This window comes from Notothenia coriiceps, unplaced genomic scaffold, assembly GCF_000735185.1.
Source record: "Notothenia coriiceps isolate Sejong01 unplaced genomic scaffold, NC01 NC01_scaffold00022930, whole genome shotgun sequence".
NCBI classification, from domain to species: Eukaryota; Metazoa; Chordata; class Actinopteri; order Perciformes; family Nototheniidae; genus Notothenia; species Notothenia coriiceps.
The window spans coordinates 285040-293452 of NW_011355631.1; the positions used below are offsets into that span (position 1 = coordinate 285040).

The 8413-nt window shown below is 41.7% G+C and overlaps 1 protein-coding gene across 4 annotated transcripts in view; it reads left to right on the forward strand.

Moving 5' to 3' along the window:
• The window catches only part of ntng1a (netrin g1a), a 90806-nt gene that overhangs the window by 28945 nt on the left and 53448 nt on the right, over positions 1-8413 (forward strand). The window lies entirely within an intron of this gene.

The following is an 8413-nucleotide window of genomic DNA, read 5'->3' on the forward strand; positions in this document are numbered from 1 at the left end:
GTACAACACACGACACTACACACGACACACACATCACACTACACACACACACACACACACACACACACACACACACACACACACACACACACACACACAGATATTTTTCAGACCCAGGTAGTGGTCTGTTAATGCCACAGAGATTAGATCTATAAGGAAGACTGAATTACAGCCAGCATTCATCCTGCCAATACTGTTGACTCAGAGGAAAGGCTGAAGTTTGATACTCCGCAGTGATATGCATTAACGTTATTTTTTCCGCCACTGCTCCAGTGATTCCTTATTTACGATGAAATAAAGCGGCAGTTTGAGTGGTATTGACATTGTCGATCCCTGTTGCATCATAAAGAGCTGCTGTTGTTTGCTCTCCATTCCGATAATGTCTCGTTTATTGATGTTGTTTTAGTATTTTATTCCTTACATACAAAAAGCTTGTTAAACCAACTACTTTTTTATGCATCATTCCCTTTGGCATCCAGTGTTTGCCTTTTCCATTGTTTTTCCTTGCCGCCTCCCCCCGGCAGCGTGCTCTCCCTCGCCAGTATCAAAACTAGGCCAGCCGAACAGGGGAGACACAGAAAATGTTCCAGTGTAGTTTAAATGAGAGATAAAGGCTGAAGTCAAACAGGCGGTGGCGGGGCAGAGCATCGTCGCCGATTCCCCGAGTTGCATCCGAAGAGCTGTCGAGGCGTTCGCTCCCTGCCATGTTTAGAGTGGTGACTGAGCATTTGTAACACCTCCGCCCATGGCTTCCACAACTCTGTCACGTCAGAAGAAATCAATTTGAGAGAGAAGTAAAGGAAAAGGCAGCAGAGGGGAGACGCGGAGAAGCACATACAGGAGTACAACGAGGGATCTTTTTCTGCTTAGCGAGAAGGAGGTTGAGACATTGCTGGGGCTGGAAACAAAGGAGCTGCACCCTGGTTTCACTATGCAGTGTTATTGTTTTCATTCACAGACAAGAAAGTCTCGCCTCGGCTGGTGGTGTTTGGACAGGGGTGATACAGAATAGCTGAACAGGAAGCCAATGAACAGAAAGCATGTTGAGTGGTGGATCAGTGATCCTGGGTGGAGGGCCTGGGAATCAAACAACCATGGTGTTTATAAATATAAATATATACACTGGTATGAATAAAAACCAGCCGACTATACGAATACATTTTTTAGGCATTCATCAAAGCATACAAACAAGAATATGTTGAACAATGGTTAATTGATTGTGTTATATATCCATCTTCTTGTGAACATACAGAGTTTACACTAATGAATTACTCCGTTTATGTTAGCTATTAATTTATGGCTCATTGAAAATTGTAGGAATATTATTTCTAGAAAAAACCTCCTCTTTTCAATATGTACCTTGTGTTTTAATCCCAAAGTTTGCACAATGATATCCCAGCATCTCCCTTATTAAGCAAGCCTTCCTTAGCGTTTGAAATGCAAGGAGAAATCTAACTGTGTTTGCACAAATGTAGTTGGATGCACATATCCTTGTAGGAGTTCATAAATAGTCAAGTGCTAAAATAGGACATGGGAACCTGCAGTCAGCACTGTTCTCTTTTATTTTACCAACCCACTCTACAAAAAAAACACCTAACACCTCGACAAACAAGAGGGCTTTATTATCTGTCCCAGATCAAATACTAACTGCTGTTTGAAGTTATTGTATGTATATTACAAGCTTAATAAAGGGCTGGGGATGATGTATATCAAGGATATCTATCTTTACAAGGAGAATATTCTTGATTGCAGCAATTCTTCTGTTACTTTAGCTGTCAAATAGTAAAAAGAAAAAGCCAATGATGTTCGGCACGCTGTCTCCCCAGAGTCACTGACACACTTGATTAGGCCATTCTGATTTTGTTCGAGTGTCTGTCAAGACATAAGACATGTCTGAAATCTACCAGTCTGCTCTAACTTAGTGTGACTTCCCTCTTGTATGGCTATCAGCAGAGCTGCAGCTTATTAGCTGCTTATATGAAACAACAAGCCTTCCTCCTTGTGTCATAACTCAAAAAAACATCACACACTGATACAATCAAGGAGTGGCAATCCATGTTTTCACAGTGATGGAATATCTGATATCTTTGAGGATTTATCAAACATGGAGGTCTAAAGCAGCTTTACGTCCTTTGATACAGATTTGGTAAAAAAACAAAGAGGCTAAGAGCTAACAACACACAGGTGTAACTCGGTTAAGAATCAATATTTAAACATCTAACGAGTTTCATCATTCAGTCAACTTTATCCTGCTCTGCAGATCAAATATGGTGAAACTGATTAAAGTTATAATTTCAACGATGTTCTTTGTTTTTTATCATGATCCCATATTACAGCCTGGCACTGTGTGTGTCTTGAGAGTAGATGTAAACTCACTACCTTGAGTTAGGGACTGTCCTAGAATGGCAGTAAAGTTATATGATTTAATTCCCTCTAATTTCCATTCAAACCTGACCAACTTGACCAACTCTTCCTATACAGTAGCATGTGCAGCCTACTTAGCTAGCATTATGTTATTCAACCCTGCTAATATTCCTATGTTGATTTAGAGTTACAGAAACCAACATTAAACCTACCACAATAAATACATCATGACATTAAACGCCTTACACCACAAAACTCACACATACTGCTGCTGACTGCACACGTCCCTAATGAGCCCGCCCCTTTTATAGTCAACATATGTGCATTAAGTATACCAATGTTAAATATTACTTTAAGGTGGTTTATAGTCCTATGAGTGTAAACAAAGAGTCTCTCCTCCCATATCCTTTTATTCCAGCTATTTTAAGCTTATGTTTTTTACTTAATGAGCACAGCCTGTATGCAGCGATCACAAGACCAACCACTGCATCTAATCCTTCTCTAAAGCGGGTTGCCGCCTGCAAACCAGTGTGTTTCTGTATTTGGTGCCAGAAATGTACACAAGACATTTTACAGGCCACCCCCCCCCTCACACACACACACCATCACACACACACACACACAGTTGATTTACAGGTGGTGTTAAGTATGACTAATGGCGTCGTTTGTTTAGCTGTCATGTTATTTCCCTACAGAGCTGTGGAAATATCTGGCACGTCACCCATTAGAGCTGATAATGACTTCATCCCTCACTGCTTTTGTGTGTATGTGTGTGTGTGTGTGTGTGTGTGTTTGTAGTTGTGTTGTTGGATGATTCAGCTCAAAGCCATTTTATACTGCTACGTTTGTGTATTTGAAGCTGATTCCACAACCACAGTTATCCTTCTCTTACATGAAGATAGACCTGGCATTTTAGCAATTGACCTCGTCTCGTCAATGTTTTTTTGAATGTGTTTTTGGCTGAAATAAGATCTGTGGTTAACACAAGCTGAGAATATTTTTGTTGTACGACATAAAATACTTCAGTAAATACCCCACTGGTGGATTTAAAAACGGNTAATGAGCACAGCCTGTATGCAGCGATCACAAGACCAACCACTGCATCTAATCCTTCTCTAAAGCGGGTTGCCGCCTGCAAACCAGTGTGTTTCTGTATTTGGTGCCAGAAATGTACACAAGACATTTTACAGGCCACCCCCCCCCTCACACACACACACACACACACACACACACACACACACACACACACACACACACACACACACACACACACACACACACACAACTGCTCTGTGCGGTCTCTTATGTTGAATCTCTTGGTTTAATTAATCACTAACAGAGTGCTTAATTCATCTATAATTTTAGCAGAGTGGAGTTGATTAGTGTCGAGTTTCCCTCTGGCCCTGTTTAAGTTTTTGATTTCCTTTTCTGTTTTTTCCTCACTCTTCTTCCATCTTTTATAACGGCGGCTCATCAAGGGCTCAGGGACAATCAGCTGGCGGAGTACCCTTTACTCCCTTTTTGAGGATTGTGATTACGATGGCGGCGTACACTCAAAGTTATTGTCGTGGAATCGAGTGGATCCACTTGTGTTTCATTGCTGGCTGCAGGCTATTAGAGTCTTCCTTTCGTTTTTATTTGATAGCCTCTTTTAGCCTGACAGGAGATCAAGGGGAAACTGCGACAAGCTTTCAGAGAGTCAAGTGTCTCTCGCTTTAGTGCGATGTTTGTCGCTGGTATTGACACGTTTCTTTAGCTCAGTTTTAATGATGTTTCGTGATGTGACATATTTTCAGAATAGTCACAGGATTAGTTCATGGTGTCAAACTGATACCTATTTTTTTTGAATCCCTTGAGTTAGATTAATTCAAGCAGTTATTATTTTCTGTGGTTAGAACTGCTGATCATACTGAGTTATTAAGCTTTTTGATTTAATAATGTAGGATGAAATCTGAGTAAAAAGTCAAAAAATGAACTCATTTTATTCATTTTTGTAAGTATACTAAGCTGTCAAGGATCATATAAATAGTGCCAAGTCGATGTATGTGTGTGAGTGGGTATTTGTGTCCTTATTTTTCTTAAGGGTTCTGTGTGACTAGCCTTTGAAATATATTTGAGTGTGTGTGTGTGTGTGCGCGCCATTTTTGCCTGTCAGTGCGTTTGAGTGTCATGATCCTGAGAGCTTCCGAGAGAGGAAAAGGCCTGAGCTCTTTTTCCCAGGAGTCATCTGCCAATCACTTCCTCAGATTCAGTGGTAAGGAAAAAAATGGAGGGGGAAGAAGGAGACAGAGAAAGAAGAATACAGGGGAAAAAAGAAAAAGAAGAAAGTCTCCCTGCAGAATGACTAAATAGACCTTCAGTGATCTGACGGAGAGGCCTGGAGCTGAATCCCAACTACGCTGTGCACAGTTAAATATCCACACTGAGAATGCTTAGCTTTACCACCCTATTGATTTTAATCATCTCTTAAAAGCTCTGACTTTAAGAAAATAAATCAAATAAGAGCCCACTAAAGACTGCAGTAAAGAACAAAAAATCCGGAAGATGACCACTGATTGGATTTTGTTGACATCTCCAACACCTTTCGCTCCCTCATATCATGCTTATAGATTATTATAAGGTGCTAAATTCCCCCCCCCCTCCCCTGCTCTGGCTGCTGCTGACCGAGTCACGTAAGTGCTCATTAACAGAAATAGATGCTCCCTGTTCACACAGTGGAGCCAGTAATGAGGGTTGAAGCTCAATGACGGGGGCTTGATTGAGAAGGCTTCACGAGGAGTGTGATTGCACTTTTATGACTGGAAGAGATTTCAGAGCAAAAAAGTGTTAAATGGACACTACTCTTATGCTTATTCTTCAATAGCAGCAGGCCAGATCAATTTGCATGGCAATAAGTATTCATTTCAAGCACTAGTAATGAAGTTATGGTAATACAGTTGCATGAAAAATATATTCCACGCCACAGAGAGATGGTCTTTGATCCCTGGATTTATCTGTTGGGAGAGGATGAAACTAAAAAGAGAAATATACCTCAGACATCATAAAGGATCATCAAAAAGCTAGCATATCAACATTGTAGTATCGTGTATGTTTTACCTCAGCATGTTGCAATTTCAAATGTCTTACTGCATAATGCCATTAAAATATATACTTACTGGTGCTAAGGCATGGTTAGTCCCACACATGGCCACACCAATTATAGCTCAAATGTCCCTTTGTGTAATACTTCTTTCCCCACTGGCTTCACAAATGATCTAGCACTAATTTGTATGGTAGCCATATTGTTGGAGGCTGATTGCGGATTGTGTCCATGGGGAGGAAGCGGGGGCAGCGAGGTCTGCCTCTGAGCTTGGTCAACCTGACAGTGATCCATATCTCTCTAGAGGGCTTCTTTGGGGGGTGTATAGCATTATTACGCCATTAAACAAACCTGTGAATGAAAGATTGGTGAGAGGCCTAGCAATGGCAGTGGGGGGTGGAGCGGCAGTGAAAGTGTGATATGACCTCGGCCGCGTGACGTCAACCCCCAGGGGGGTGTCTCAGCTAAAGGATGAGGGGTGGCTACAGGCGAGTCTTGTTCTCAAGTCTTAATGTATGGTGAAAGATTCTTCATGTTACCTGAGCAGACAGTTTGATTGAGAGATGTAGCATTGCAGCAGCCAGCCGATCGATTGGGCCCTGGTGTATTGGCTCACTGTGGAGAAATGTCATCTTAATAAACGATGAATGACACTTGTCTGGTGGAAAGATGGTGGAAAATCCCCATGATCCATTTCTGACGTTGCTGACTAAAAGTATATTTTAAGTTTGAATCTACAGAACACAATCTGCTGTGTTGAGCAGAGCATTTTTCATTGTAGTTTATGAGTCACCATTTTATTCAAGACGCATAATACATCATCCAAATGACCAGTCTGTGACAGCACTCAAACTAAATGTATGACTTTTAAACTTTTCTTTTTAAGTAACTTGTTAATTAATAATGCTATATTTTTTTTCTTGTAGAACTTTATAAAGGACGAGGCTTTCATTTCAAATGGTTCCCATTTTTCTGTTTCTATTTTTAATTAATGTTACTATCACTGGGTTTTCTTTAACTATTTGTCACAGATCATTCATTATTGTTAGCTTTGGAACTTCTGTATTAAGACAATATTGTCTAATTCGGTTTCCAACCAGAGGTCCTACCCCAGGAGTTACCTGTGAAGTGTCAGGGAGTTTAGAGGATTATAGCTAAGCTTGACTAATTTGAAACAATTGAAATACCTTTTTTATTTATTAGTCAAATGTTAGGGATATTGTACAGTGAGCATGTCATCATTGTGAAATGATCCCATTCAGGATTATCCGTGTCATTATCTTATCACATGACTACTTGTACAAATTAATAATTGTTGCACAAAGTAATGATTTTAAACATTATTCGTTATTGGAAATGGTCCTCCAGAGTATGTGTGTCACCTTTCAACTCTTTACATTGAGATCATGAGGTTTTTCAACACACAACACGACCCTGAAGTAAACGGTTAGCTTGCAAAGTATGCAAGGATGAAGTGAGTGGTACACTAACCGGTCGAGTTAACTGCCTCTGTTAAAGGTATGCTTACAGCCATCAACACCACTTGGCCGTGGCTCTTGAAGTACTTTCCTCGCTCTCACAGATATACCATCTCGCTTAAAACAGGGGATATCGTCCTGTCCTCCAAACCATATCGTAGTGGTACCCAGTGGGGCTCGCACCGCCATATAAAAGATAATGGAATATAAAATTGTTTTTCTATCCTCTCGATGTGCCGAGGCTGCGTGCTGAAGGCTTTCCCCACCATTGTCTTTAGGCTCATGAATCTTTTCAATCGCCACCACTGATCGCGATGAACGCAACACGAGGACATTTACACACCGTCTCGCCTCATAACCCCCCCTCAGCCGACTGGGCGGCCCTTACCGCGGTGCTTAAGGTGGTTGAACTGTGCGGGGAGTTGCTTTAGATCACTATTATATTTCCCCCGCTGGTGCCACAAAACAGCATATTTCATCTGCTGGACACTTTGAGCTGTCTGCTAGCGGTCCATATCAGGCTGCTGAGGGCTGGTGGAGCACCGAAACCCTTTGAATATCCGTGTCTGTGTGGATGAGCAACACATTTCATGGTTAGACAAACTTAATAGGTTTGATTCTAACTATGTCTCAATTCATATACGTTATCAACCACATACTCAATTCACAATGCTTTTAGCAATCCTCCTTTAGTAATTATTGATCGCATTTGTTGTCACTTATTAATGTAAGAAAGAGTGTGTTAAGAAAATCAGGGTTTGATTTTCAACCCATTCCTTAAACTCATTATAATCCTTAATTGATGTTCCTGCTTTCACTGTTTTAACCTCAAGCTAACTGCAGAAAAAAATAGTTAAAAAATCTGTATCAAAACCTAAGAAAATCTATGCAAAAAAATGTGTCCCATGTGAGACAGTTGGCAAGCTGAGGCTGGTGTGTGTGTGGGGGGGGGTGTGTGTGTGTGTGTGTGTGTGTGTGTGTGTCTGTGTCTGTGTGTTTGTGTGATTTCAGGTCCCCTGTTGCCTTGTTGACCACCGTCCAGGCCGACCTCTGGCCGACCCTGAGCCATTTGAAAATATGATTGTAATCCTTGTGAGGATTTGGCCTGCGTGTCTATTACCACTGTAATCTGTCACACTGGCATCCAATATTCATTCCACGTCCAGGTTAAGCCCCTCTTTCTGTCTGCACCACCCAGCACCATCTGAGGGAGCGGGTGGGGGGGGGGTCCAGTGAAGGTGTTGGCACGACTGGAGCGAGAGAGAGAGAGGGTTTGAAATTGAGAGAGCACTGCTTCAATCAAGCCCCTGGGTCGGGGGGGAGAAATCTATTGTGGAACACAAGGTCTCATTAATGCAGCAGGGATAGCTTTAACCCCTACACACCGCGCCTCACACACACACACACACACACACACACACACACACACACACACACATACACACACACACACACACACGCACGCCGAATCCACGTCTCTACAGCAGCGGGG